Here is a 14,922-nt window from a genome sequence, read left to right as displayed (position 1 = left end):
CGAAAGACACCTGGTAGACGGATGTAGGAATTTTTCCAGCGAGCCAGGAAATTTCGTATCGATCGTGCAGCCAGATTAGCTACGCGTACACCGGTTAATTGTCGGTGTATGAAAAAGAGCAGGTGCCTGGTCGTGTCGACCGAGCTTCAAATTGCGAACGTTTCCGCGTTCCTAAAGAGTCACGGAAATGCGGAAACAAGCGAATCCGCGGAAACTCCACGGTCGAGTATAATATCGTCGGTTAACGTTATTATTCCGGGCCAAGAGAGTCGTGAGGGAGGAAGCGGAGCGAGTTAGCCCGGTATTGTGCAACTCGTGTCGCTCGTCGTCGGCTGGTTCGTTAAATTTTTTAATCCCATCGACGGCGCGCCTGTCCCGACGCCATTAATCTTTCACGCGTCCGGCATGCCCGATGATCGTATCTCGCGGTTCCTCGCGAATGTTTGCCGGAAGGGTGGTTTCGTCGGTGATACTGGAACTCTGAAACGCGCGAAAGAAAGAATAAGTACAGTAGCGTTGTCAGAAAGATAGATTCTTTCTTTCTTAGATGGCTGGATTGGAATTTCGTATGGCGAATCTTTGTACGATAACGGCGATACGTGTGTTGGTTCGTCACGGATACTCGCTGATACTTGCTTAAAAAGAGAAAGAAAAATCGAATCTTTATACGATAGCATCGACGTTCGTTACGCGTTATATCGACGATCGAGGAGTATTCAAAACGAATTCAGTTTTCTTAAAACGAATTTTAGTAGATTCTTGAATTGTTAATTACTTGAGTTTCTTCTCTGAGTGGATTTGAATTTGGCGGGTCATTCGTACGATAGCTGGATAGTTGAAGCTACTACCGAGTTATTAAATTACTGTACAAAAGAAAGTTGTTACTGGCCAATTTCGCGAAGGGAAGCAAGACATCTGTATTAGCCGGAAGAATAATCATGCTACTGCGCAAAGCTCCAAGATATATCGTTTCATTCCACTCGATAAAACTGGTAAAAAAAACTCTACTATACATTTTCCCAAGCGATATATACATATATTCGAAATATCGAGCTTACAAAGCCATCTTGCAAAATAAATCGCTTCGAACGAGTATTTTCTTTTGTTACGGCGGAAATTCGATCGATAGACGAACGAGCCTCGATCGTTGAATTTACCGCAAGCCTATAGACTATTTTTTCTGTTTCATAGAAGTTTATCAAGTTGGAAGTGTATCAAATAACGGTTACAGATCCGCTAAATTTACGAGATCGCGTGTTACTGGCAGATACAGGCATAACTCGTAGGAATACTATGGAATGTGTTTCGCAATACTGCTGACACTTGTGAGCCACGAAGAAATATTGGCAAAACTCGCGTAGAATCGTGTAGCTTCGGGCTTTACAGAAAACATTCTTCCCCGTAGGATATTCAAATTCTCTTGCTCCGCGAATTCGTTAAATTTTATCGGTTAAATGAAATAGATTATTATTATTATTCGATCTATTCTTTAGAACGCGTTTCCATGAAAATGAGGTCCGACTAATGGAACGTGACCAGATGGGAAGCGATCATGATAATGTGGCGAGGTAACAGAGATTTTTAGACGAAGGTCCTGGGATTGGGTTTGCACAGTATTCGTATTCCAATTGAATTTTTATCCTCCTCTTTTTACAATAATTTTTGCAACAAAAAAAGTAAAACAATTCTCATCCAACTTCCTTTTTAAATTTTTTCATTCCATAAAATACATAGCGATGCCAAACTTTCGATCAATTACGTCAAATCGCTCGAATTATTTCTTCTTTCGACTATTCCACATGTCCGGTGTAGGCGAAACAGCCTATAAATCAAATTCCAGTTAGAAACGGATGAGATCCGAATAACGTCTCGCTTATGCGGATCGAGTTTGTATAATAAATAGAGGTTAAGTGTATTTTGTACGAATTGCATGTATTAAATATCTGATATATCAATAGAATTGGATTAGGCCTGGTTATCGTAGAATAAAGTAGATTAAACCCGATCAGTAGTGAATTAAATCGGATTAATCTGGATTAATCTCGAAACTGGTTAGATTAGCTAGGATCTATTCTGTTTCAGGTTAGGTTAGGTCGAATCGTTTGAACATTATGTTGAGCTAGATTGAAATAGTCATACATTGTGCCGGATCCTGCTGGATTAGGTAGCTTTAGAGTGGGTTAAACTTAAATTAAGTTAGGTTGGGTTCAAACAGAGCTGCCTAATTTTTCACGATAATATCTAACATCCTTGCTACGCTCGCTTCAATGATCTTGGAATAAACGTACCGTGCTATAGATTTCTCCTCGGCTTTTCTAGCAACGAATCCTGAGCGCATTCGCGCGATTGAATTTGGATTTGTAATATCGTTAACAACATTTGAAAAATCAAGAATTTTCAATTGAATTCGAATTAAAATGGTACACAATATGGTACTCGTACGACTATACATACATGTGTGCAAAAACTCTGACGTGGTTCATCGCATGGATAGAAAACCGTCAAACGGATAACAAAGCCTATAGATGACACACATGATCGGTGTAACTCAATCGGATCGCGAGAACCTAACATTTGTTTTCCTTATCCATAGACTACACGTAGGTAGCTTGACGCATCCGCCTAAATCCGACCTAACCTACAAATCCATCTTAATATAGAGAACTTCTTAGAATCGTTTTGCCATTCGCGTTTACACGGCGCCATCGTAAAATTATATCCGCGGCTTGGAAACAATTTCTCCAGCCCACGAAACTCCTCTTTATCCGTGTCTACGTTACAGCGTATATCGATTTCCACTCGAGGCGAACGGGATCGGTTCGCCTTAAGAAGGGAATACAAAAATATGTGCTTAAGCCCTCAATCGGCCCGTCTACGTAGCGATTTACATGAGAAGACAAAAACTTGCTTTCGAGGCATCCTCTCCTTCCTTTCTACTCTCTTCTTCTCCTCTGTCTCCATGCTTCTTCTCATCCTCGTCGCGCCAACACACTCTGCACTCTGCACGCCGAGTGCGAACGCGGCGAAAGGAAAAGCTGGCTCAGCGAGACTCGTGCGGTACTTTGCATTTTACAATGGCAAAGATATTATGTAAAGCGACTGCGCTCGCGCGCGCCACTACACACACGCACACACACACACACACGCACTTTCTTTCTCCCTAAAACGTCGCTCGAAATTTCTTGATTTTACGGTGCACGCGTTTGTCAATTGTTTCAGAGAATGGTTCAGTTACATTCTTGTAATAGTCGTGCCAGGATTATTCCTTTCGTAGAGAGGAATGTCTGAGGATGTTCGTGACGGGAGTTTGATTTTTACCATCTTTTCTCGTGCATAACAATTATAAAATTAAACAATACGAACAGACGCGTTCGCTTTAAAATAAATCGTAAGGGAATCGAATCCTCTCAATGAAGATTTATAAGTTTCTAAGTTCTTAGATCCATTTTTATCGCCCTGTATGCAATCCCAATTACTCACTCTTCGTCATTGTTAATCATTAGAAAAAATTCCACTGTTGATAAATTTATCTAACGCTTCCTCGGCTAACGTGAAATTCGACGTGGTTCTTTTCTGCTTGTTATTATCGATTGCTTTTATAATCACGCTCACACTATCCTCGTCTCCTTTTTCGTTTTAACCCGTGCTGCCCTCTATCTAGGGCATCACCGCTGTCCCCGGCAGCCGTCTTTACACACACAATTCACCCGATCTAAAGATCCATAGATCGTTGTTTAAGTTTTATCCTCTATCCACTACAAAAGCTTTCGAACCGTACACCTACCTGATGACGTGTATAGTAAATATAAAAACAAGAAAGAAACGCGGTGGAAAGTTGTCGTAATTTTATAGAAAATACGCTCGTCAACGTAACAACGAATAATTAAAAGGAAAAACGAAAGTAATTCTACATGACTGTGTGCAGTCGAAATCTAATATTTTTTATCAGTATTCGCAGTGCCGATTCAAAGAACTTTTGTTTGCGATTTTTTTTAAAGAAACCTCCTACTGTTTTATAGATCTGTTGAAACGCGCTCCAATTCCTATTAAAGTAATTGGAATGGATTCGTTCCAATTAACAAAATCGCATTTTTCTTTCAATAAATTTATACGCGAACATTTGTTCCCGACTTCTAATGCATTGTTCTATCCATTGGTTGGTTTTCACGTAGCGTTCCGTAAAAAAAAAAAATTGTTACGGCTACGCTCGCTCTTCTTCTAGCTTCTAGTACAGTTGAAAATACTACACAAAATATACAATAAAGTACGATACACGATAAAAATTCAATGGACTTCGCATACGGTGTAAAGTAATATATACTGCGTGACGTTTTGAAGGCAACCTGTATATTGTCAAAAATATCGATCGCGCGGCACCTCGCAAAAATCGAAACGGATTGACGATGTCGTTGCGAATATCGTGTGTCGTGTGTGGCTCCCTCTAGAATTCGTCAAAAACAACAAATTCTAACTGATGCCAATTACACGAGCGTGCAGGCGATTTCGGCGCAGTTGTCGGAAACAATTTCCCGTTGTAGAACGTCGGTGTGCAACCGATGCAAGTCCGTATCCGCGCACTTGAGCGCTTAAAACGCTCCCTTTCGCCCTTTTTTTCCCCCGGTGTCACTTATCCGCCGTAACGCTTTTAGTCCCTTCCGTGTCTGTGACTGTGTACAAAGTGTCTACACGCTGCTATTCTCTAAACTGCACGCCGTTGCATATGGAAATCCACGCAACGTCGCTTCTTACATTGCACGGACACGTTGGGGCATTTAAATTTATTTTTCCGCTGCTTCCTTTTGCCCCGTGTCTCGAGCAACGTTTACCCAAGTTTGGAACTTGCTCCACCCATCCTTCAGCGAGGGGACGATTGTTCTTTTCTCTTTTCTTCGTATTTTTCACCCTGTCCGCCATCGGATTACCAGGAATTAGGAGACTCTTTCGTTTTACTGGTTTTTTAGGTTACGTGGATGTTTGCCTCTCGTTTTGTTAACGGAGCTAATCGGCTGATTATTTGTATTACAATGTCGTGTTACGAACAACGGATATTATCACGGTAGAAATGTCAATGATCTTAGAATAGTGCTGGAGAAATAGCCTTCGATGTTCGATTTTAACGAAATACCTGATACACGGTGATTTGTGTTTGCAACTGTGAGTTCCAATATCAAAGGTGAAGTAAAAAGAATTCGAAGACAAATATGTAGGAGTAAAATATTAACAAATGGTTAAAAAAAAGAAAGACTCGTTCCTCTTAAGCAATTAATTACGATCGATCGAGCAAAGTTGGAAACAATTAAACCTGCAATTAACTGGACTACGCAAATTTATCCGTTTCTTAAATTTTAATTAAGCGATCCGCTAACGAAGGCTAGACTATCAGGATATATTTAGAAATTGTGTCGTGGAAAGATAAGTTGGGAACGACCAGAACTTGTTTTTGTTCCAGTGAACCGGAAGACCGGAGAAGGTACATACTTGACTTCGTTAGGGAAGTTAGGTTGCTCCCTGCTGCAGCTAAACTTTCCACGAACTTCGATTATCCAAACTCATTGGAGAATACATTATTTGAAGAATTGATTTGTTTGAACGATCGAACGATCGGGTTACGAGTATATCGTTCGCTAACGTAATAATCTACAGTCTAAGAGAACGTTGTAAAACGAAGAGTATTTCGTTATACGTACTTGCCTCTTTCTCACATACATGATCTTAGCGTTAAACGAATCTTCTTAAAAGTTATCCGACGACGTACGAACGTTACGAATCTTAGCAGACTAAAACACTAAAAATTGCCAAACTCCAACTACCCGAAAATCTGACCCAAAGTCCTCAGTCTCGCGAACAACCACAATCTTTCGAGTTTGCGAAAACAGGAGCCAGACTAGGCTCCAAATAGACTCGAAACCGAGAGCAGCTCCGAGCTGTAGCAGAGTTAATGACAGGGCACGGTTGGGCCAATTATTTAACCAATTATTTACTCGGCGCAGGCCGGTAAACCGGTTTTATCAGCAAGTCCTCTGACCACGGCTCGCAATGGCAAACAAGCCGTGGCGTTGCAGGTATCTCGTGTGTCTCGGGCCGTGCACTCTTCTCGCCGCGTATCGATTTCTCGCGTCGTTACGTGGTACGCGTGTACAACGTTACGTTCAACCAGGCCACCAGGTTATCTATACGGGCCGTTTTAACGCGGACCATTGTCCTTACTGAATCGCATTCCACAGATACTGTCAGTTTCCTACTGTCGTTGCTCCTCCAACAACGCTATCGTTGCTCACATCGAATTCATTATGCGATGTGTAGGTCGTTTTCATGTTGGTACCATTATGGATCTCGAAAATTTCGAGCATCTCACCAATGGTATCTGTAGGTGAAAAAAAAATTGAAATTTATTTGACGGCTCAGCTCGTATTTGGGATCGACTGTCATTTCCTTTGATATATGACGTTAGGATGATGTTAGGGGAATGCCACAGAATGGCTAAGTTTGCTAGGAGCAAGAAATTGTAAAACTTTGTTACGTTAAATCAAGGGTGGATTCAAGAGACAAGGGACTCGTTGAATCAAGGAATTTGGCTATCGTTGGATTTGTATACTGGAAAATTAAACGAGTTGTGGATCGATCATGGATCATAGGATTCGATACTGTAGGATTCTCGATCACGTGGAACTTTGTCGAGTCGTTTCCAAAGCTACGAGTTTCGCATCGTGTGGTTCAAATAATTTCCAAGATTCGTTACTTAAATCGATAATTCTTTGCTCTCCTATTTATTGGGTTAAACGATACAACCTCGGAGCGGTTCAAACATCTTGCCATCTCGAACAAGAGTCGCAATTTACAACACCCAACGACCAATCTCACCCATCCCTGAACACCAAACACTCTGCCACTATGAAAACAGAAAAAGGGAGGAAGAAAGGCCATACAGAAAAAAATTCTCTCTCTCGTGCATCAGCTAGGGAAGGACTGGTGAACCTCCTCGCTCAAAGATGCATAGAATTTTCCCCGGCTGACGCCGGATGATTCAATGGGTCCATGAACAACCTTCACCGGATGGAGGAGGTTATGTGTGTCAGCCGGTTCTTCCATTGTACCAGTGCACACGTACACGCAAAAACGAAGGTCCTAGAAACACTCGTCGCGGATTTGTCATCGTAAATCGTCGGTTGGGATAATCCTAAAAGGAAGAGGGAAAAGAACGAGAGAGCGAGAGAGCGAGAGAGCGAGAGAGAGAGGGAGAGTGGACGACGAGGGAGTTTTTCCGGTACTGTCTTCAGCCGGGACACATTTCACAATTAGCTCGGTATTACGTCGACAGGATTAAAGGCGCACGACGGAAGGTTGCCGTGTGTCTAGTATTCTTGACGCCTGGCGCGTTATTTATGTGCCAGTCCCTAATTAAGTTCAGCCTGTAATCGCCCTAATCCACTTTGCCTGGGAGCACGCTTCCGATTCTTAAGTGCGATCTCTCAGTCGACCCCTGTTCTATTTGTACACGAGTCTTGGATATTGTTCGTCGAAAACCTACGATCGTGTTCTTGGTCCGACTTTGATTCTAATTGCGTCGACTATAGCGCTTTACGACGATCGTTTATTATATTCGTACAATCGCTGCATATAGAGCCTGTTCTACGGCTACGACATCATACGTGGCTCGCAAGCGCGCGTGGGACGTAAATATCGACTGGCAGCTTTGTATTCATTGCAATATTCAGAAGTTTGGTAATGATATTAGGAAGTTTGGTAATCTGTTAGTTCGTTATCACCCTTCTCTCTATTCGTGTTAGATCTGGCCCCCTGGATTTTGTACTTCATTCGACGCTGCGTCTACCCGTGGTTTCGCGTCTAGGTGACGTTTTATTTGCTCCCAGTGCGAAGTTGTAACGTACGTGACTCTTGGATTGTAAGGGGCTTGTTCTTATTGCATCTGGGACCTTGTTCCAACCCCGTTTTACACTTTGCACTTCCGCCACGCTTCAGAATCGTAATTTCCGATGCCGCTTTACCTTTGCTTATACGTTCCAATAAAATTCCTCCAGTCACTTTATTATTTTCCGCTTTGACGTATTATTACCTTGATCCTCTTCTTCGATTTGTCGGTATTCGGCGATCACGAGGTCCGAAATTTAATTACAGAGAATAGATTGGATTATCGCTTATCAATTATCAGTCCCTTTAACCTCGTCGAGACGAATTTTTTTCTTTCAACGATGGAAACTATAATATGATTCTATAGACTATGATACCACCTACACTGAGAGGAATTTTTCCAATCGCATCTTTTGTTTCAAACGATTAATAATCAAAGTAAAGCGAAAGGTGCTCGCGAATACTTTATCAGGGTTTCTTCGATTCGTGGTTTCGGCCAGATTTCTCCGTACCAGATTTTTATATCGACTCCTGCGGTCGTTTTCTCGAGAATCCAGGTTTCCCGGAGATCCGACGCGAGGTAGGATTCTTTCATTTCGCATCCGCGCGTCCGAAAGTTCGTTTCAGCCGCAACTCCGGGCTTTTGCATAAACGCGAACTCGCGACCGGAAACGTTTCAATATCGCGGCAAGTTGTAGAACTAATATTCCCCGCTGTGTGTACGTAGAGAGCATGGAGCTCACATATTTACCGTGACACAATTTTGGTAAATAGAAACGATGGAACGTGTAATGGAAGGATCGCGAGTTCCCTTCGAGAATCGATTCGGACTCTTGTTTAAACTGTTCGGAAACGTTCTTCGCTAAAGTTTCCTGTCTTTCTATCTGTTACTTCCTGCAGCGGATGCCCGCTGGGCGTAAAGTTGTTTTATGTAACGAATAAATCGAATTTGTCAGCTTGGAGTGTCCCCTGTACTCTTCGATATATGAAATTTTTTGACGAAAGGAGAAGAAAGAAGCGAAGGGCGAAAGAAGAAAATTAGAAAACAGTAAATTGAACAGCGTGTACTCGGTTCTAGAGACTCGGGAATTATTACAAACGTAATGTATATCGTTGGAGATGTATTACTTGTAGCGGACGGATAAATATTTCAGTGAATTATTGTTCGATATAAGCGAAACGCTATTAATCGATGGAAGAGTCGTTTCGCCATGCAGACCCGAGGGATTGACGTTCAATTTTTAGAGGTGTACGAGAACAGACTCGATAATTAATTCGATCAGATCAGTCCATAAATCGGCCCGTAATTTCCTGTCGTAAATGTTCGATGTCCGCGGAAGTTTGCCGAGGATGATTAAGTGTACACAGTCATTTAATATAGGCGCCTGCTTTGCTTTATTAATCTTTCATCATTCCCTGTTCCGTTCGCTTCGTTTTTCCTTTGTTCTTGGAGCCTGCGAGCCGAACTATTATAAATTTAAGCTTACACGAAGCCTTATGATTCTATGCTCGACTTTCCTCCGATAAAAAGCATCGAAAATCAAGAGTAAAGGTTCGATAATCGTTTTCTTTAATATTGGATCGATATTCGCCTGGCCTTTGAACCGAAAGACGGCCAATATCTATCGCGAAACACGCATGCAGGATAAATCTGAAAGGCTGTTAATAGGATTTACGGGCGTATTGTGTGCCATAAAGCTAATAGAAACTTGTCATACGGATCAAAGAGGAGACTGGGAAAGATGAAAGAAACCTTGGCAAAGATGAAAGATAAATTGGCTTCGTGTTAAAACAAACCCATCGCCGGTGCCCTTCAAAACCGTGGAATTAATAGAAACGACCTGGCGTTTTTCTACCTTGACAAACTTGAATTTACAAGGCAGCTTTACCTGTCGTAGTATTCGATTTAAACGAGAGGTTTTGTACATTCTTTAACCACCATTCTTTCACGTCGTGTTATTAATTGTCACCAGCAATTAAATATACTTTGTAGAATTAAGAATTCGGATAAGGATGCCGATGATGTGTTACCGTAAGTTGATAAATAATAGCGATGTACATACGTGGATCAATTTATCCAAATCTAATTTCAAATCAAACGTACGTGTCGATAAAAGAAATTAATAACCCGAATGAAAGTAACTCTAACAAGCGTGGCTCTGAATTCAAAGATGACGAACACGTACATAGTTCTATTTATTCAAACATACGTTCGACAAGCACGAACGTGCTTGTTAATGAAATTTCATTGAATATTACGAGGATGAGCGAAAAATTCGTGAATTGAAATGCTGACAAACGTTGGCGTAAATCCAGAGACTGATACAACCGCTTCGAATTCATTTTACAGTAGTCACTTCCCCATTTAAAATCCCTGAAAGCAACAATTATCCCGTAGCTGGCTGACAGCATGAAAAGGCTACTATCCCCGGTCCACGAAACTTCACCCGGTCTTTCTATTCTCCTTCTCTTTTTCTCGAACCTGCCATACGCATTCCTAACCTCCCTTTTATGCCAGAGTTTTACTGGGAAAGGAATGACCTCGCTATCCTTAACAAAGAATGTGTGTGGCTTACAACTGAAGGCTGTGGCAGAGCCGGGATTGAAGGCGCGTCTGCATGAAAGCTGCTGCCATTTACTCGGCGAACATCTCAGAAACCGCGCGTCGAACGAACGCAAAACGTCCCTCTGAAACTGTCTACCTATGCGTGTGTTGGTGTTTATCCGTGTGTGTTGGAGCACGCGTGTAAAGAAACTTCCTACTACGTGTTCATTTTACGTTTCCATTTGCAGTCGCGGTATTATGCTTTCTCTCATTTTTTGTTTCAGGTGAGTCATTGGAGCCGTAATGAAGCCACCATTGTATCGGGCTGTAAGGTATGAAATGTTCGTTTCCTCGAATTAATCTTTCAACGTTAGTAGTATTATTAGCGAAATTCCAAGAGTCGCGAGTTCAATTCGCGAATTGGTACCGTTGGTACCGTTGTCACACGCGAGCGTATATCAGAGATACGATATTAAGCAAAGAATGAAATTTTATGAACTACAGAGTATCCGATTGTCCGATTATATTTGATAAACAGATTATAAAATAGTATAGCGAACAGTACGAAGAAACGACGTAACGTAATAAAGAATTTGAAGCATTCAAACGAGCATTACATGTGTTACGACCTAATATATTTCGTCCAGATGACGTTCCACGGATCATCGAAGGTTATCTCGATGAGTCACTTGCAATTATGAAGCAACTAGAGGTTAGAATTTGAATATCAATGAGAAAAAGTGGAAGATTGAACGTTGCAGTAGATTATACGGCGTGTGAGGTTTCCAGATGGCCATTGACCGAGGTAAATAGGCGGCCATCGAGATTAAGTTTCTATGGGGGATAATTCTGACATGGGGATCCTGAAAGAGTCTTTAAAACTGGTTTTAACCGATCTCTGACTACCTGGTTCGACCCGATTCAGCGATCGAATCGTCCCATTTTTCGTAGGGATAGATTCTTACCGCCAGTTCGAAGCAGGCACTAGAGAAAATAAATAACAAATATCGCTGCTTGAAACAATATTTTATTTACCGTTTTATTTATTGATTAGAAAACGTTTTAAAGGAAACAAGATGTATAGCGTTTAAGGGTTTTTAATCTTCTGTTTTACAGTTTTCACGATATTAGAATAAAATTCTCAATTCCTTTTCAAGTTTTAGCGATGTTGCGTTTATACGCGTCGACATACTTTATACAAAGGCACCTTAAAAAGAGCCCGAAAAATATCTGTTCTGCCAATTGCGAGAAAAATTACGGAAGGACAAGTAGAAAGGCAACCACTGCGAAAAGGATATAAACTACAGCGAAGGTGGAGTACTTTTTTCCCGTCATTTAATCAAATTTCCGGGCTGAAATTCGAGTATTGATTCGCGTTGCCGTTTAATCGACGTGTTCTAACGTCGAACGAGGCGGTTTCCGGCCGCGTAACGAGATTCGAATCGTTTGTATATCGGTGCAACAACGAACAGGTAGGGGCTACAGTACGGGCAATATTCCAGCCAGCGTGCTAATGTATTTTTAATACGTTTCCCCGGCGATTAATCAGACGGCGTGTGGCCGGCCGTGTGTTTTTAATGTTCGACGCAAACACCGGCCACCCTTTCACGCCCGGTGAAAATTTAAATAAGCCGCACCAGCGAACGCCACCGGAGATAAAGAAAATTGGCAGGAAAAGGGAGAATCGTAAAAGCGTTACAAATCGTGTTCCCTATGCATTCTCTTCCTTTCCTTCTTTTGCCAGCTGAACGTTCAATATTTTTGCAATAATTCGCAAACCGTCGGGTTTTCATATTCTGGAATTATTCGGTTATATCGATTCTTTTTTTTTTGGGAAATTCATTAAATCGAATTATTTGGAATTGCGTGAGGTAGCTTCTCTTGAAGAAATAATCGAGAGTTAGGTTCAGTGATGTACAGAAAATGAAATATTTTGTTAATATTATTATGAAGAAACTCAGTTTCCAATGCCGTAAAATTGAAATTGACGGTAGCTACTGATATTCCTCGTAAAATCTCCATCGTTATTGGCCTAAATGAGTATTGACAGAATTAAGTTTAATATACTGGAATCGTTCAATGATCCACAGAGATTTGAAATTATCCAGGTGTTTATCTGAAGCGTTTAATTTCTCTGCATATTTTCACGTAATTTATTTTCAACTATGTCGGTTATTTAATCATGGTCGGAAAATATTGCGAGTATATCGATATTCAAAAGGTGTGTCTACAAGTGTTCCGATACTTTCGTAAGCCGCTATAGCCGCGTTACGTGTTTCCATCTCACGCTCTTCGTTCGCCATATCCACAGACCGCTCTGTTGGCACAAAAAAGGGGACAAAAAAAGGAAAGAAGACAGTCCAGTCCGCGTGAAACAATAATTCCCCGAACGGGGGTGGTTTTTTCCGCGGCTGGAACGCCAGAGGAGGCCATTTAACCGCGTTGTAACCGGTGGCTTTAATCTGCGCTGACGGGGTGCGGCTCATTAGATGCGATTAGTCTGCAAGCAGACACGCTCCTTTATGTCCACACGTACATGCTTACGCAGGTACACGTAGACGTGCGAATAACCAGCGCAAACTGCTCGGCTGTCCCCATCAGGATTCAAGCGGCGTGTGTCCTCTGTTGCACACGAGAGTCTGTGTATTTGCCCGCCTGTAAATCTATAGACGTACACTAGTCGAGTGTGCATTTCTCTATACGCGTCTATGTACATTAATGTTCGTAAGTATTTGGCCGTTCTGCTCGATCCGTGGAAATAGCGTTTTCAAATCGAAGCAAAGTGCAGTAACATGCAAATTAACGACGAATAAATTAGTCGTTGCGTATCGGTTTTTAAAAATCAATTTCGACAAACATACAATTAAACTATAGTACGTTGTGACTCGATCGTGATACATTTGTAGGGATTTAAACGGTGGAAAAATGTATAGAACGTGCTGACTACGAATATCGAATATACAAGACAAAGGTAATTATAATATTCAGCGGGCGAAGAAGAAAATCGGAGAATCCGAAGACAAAGACTTTCGCGTCATTCGGTATCATCTTAACTACATTTTCGAAAATAATCGACCGTTCAGATACCTTTGAACGATAATACAGCCACTTCGCGTACGTGTATTCTCGGTTATATGTACATGTGAGAATGGATAATAACGCGCACGAGAGTACGAGACAGTCGTCTTGCATGGGCACTGTCAGCAGATTCGGTGACAATGAGGATGCGCTTTTAATAAATTGCCAGCTTCCAGCATGCACGATTTCCGGCCTCCTGCTCCTACCTCCATGAACATTCTGCGTGTAGAAGTGACGTTTAATGGCTGGGGATTAATGGGGTGCAGGTGCGCCACGGGGATGCCGCGAGCTGCGAATTGCTGGGGGACTTTTAGGTGACGAGGCTCTTATTTGGCAAAGCGATTAATGGTTGCGTTAGTGGCTGGTTTCCGAGGTCGAGGATTCGATTTCGAAGAAGTTCGTTATGGCAAGGAAGAAAGTTACGAAGACAGAAAAATGGGAAATAGGAACTTTGCGGTTAACTTACGAGAGATAGGATAATTAAAGGATTATTTAAGAGATAAATCTCATCCTTATCCGTTATTTAGTTAATATACGAGCAGTCGTTGAGTTAAGGAAAGATACTTAATCCGACTGGATTATATTCCAATGTCATGGTACGTTTTCATGATTTAAAAAAAATATGACGAAGCTTTTAGAACGGTGAACGAAGAGCGCTGTTTTACGAAAAATACCAACGGAACGACTTACGCCACTGTTTAACCTTCCAATTAATCCATGGCCCTAAATTAATCCTTCTCGTATTACACCATGTTTCCGTTTTCGTAAACGGTTCAACAGCATCAACGCCATTTATCCTATCCAGAATTCTTCGAAAGCTGGTGTTCACGGCAATTTGCATTTCATTAATGTCGCGCCTTGTCCCGTTTAACGACGCAGCCGAGTCGAGAGAACAGCACCCGCGCACAATTAAAAGTTGAGGCCGACTAGCATATTTGCATATGGTGTAAAAACTCGTTGTTACATGGATCGCGTGACGCACGAAGAATCAAGAAAAGTCCCTTGTATTTCCGAGTTTTAATACCATTGGTCCACGGAAATACTACTTTAACTAGTTTATGCCGTGGATACGTGCGTCGGTGAGCTACGCGACTTCGTAAGCATAAATAACAGGCGTTGGTTGATTTGTCACAGTGAAATATTGGCAATGAAAATTCACAATAATACAGAAAGTGGCGGAAATTGTTTTAATGTGTAACATCACGATGAAAATTTCGAAAAATTATTTTTAAAACTATCCTTTATTGGCAAATATTATGTTAAAATACTCAAGTACTATAAAACGCTTTGCAACGTTAACCTCCGATTTAAATAATGTAAGAAATGGATAGGAAAAGTAGGAAAAATAATTTACGAAACGCTGCCAACTCATCCTACACGACACGTAATTGCAAACTAATGACTCGAAGCTGCAGTACTTACATCGCATT

General features: G+C 41.5%; 1 protein-coding gene across 2 annotated transcripts in view; it reads left to right on the top strand.

Moving 5' to 3' along the window:
* Positions 1–14,922, top strand: part of LOC117214206 — a 311,214-nt gene that overhangs the window by 17,519 nt on the left and 278,773 nt on the right. Inside the window, exon 1 of one of the 2 annotated variants that reach the window (XM_033460104.1) lies at positions 10,722–10,746. The exons of the other annotated variant lie outside the window; for it this stretch is intronic. The gene's annotated coding sequence lies outside the window, so the exon portion shown is untranslated. Of the gene's footprint in view, positions 1–10,721; positions 10,747–14,922 lie in introns of those variants that run through there. 2 annotated transcript variants of the gene reach the window in all.

The sequence above is a fragment of the Bombus bifarius genome, unplaced genomic scaffold (genome assembly GCF_011952205.1).
Source record: "Bombus bifarius isolate JDL3187 unplaced genomic scaffold, Bbif_JDL3187 scf7180000009200, whole genome shotgun sequence".
Classification (NCBI taxonomy): domain Eukaryota; kingdom Metazoa; phylum Arthropoda; class Insecta; order Hymenoptera; family Apidae; genus Bombus; species Bombus bifarius.
This window is presented reverse-complemented; position numbering and strand designations above follow the sequence as displayed.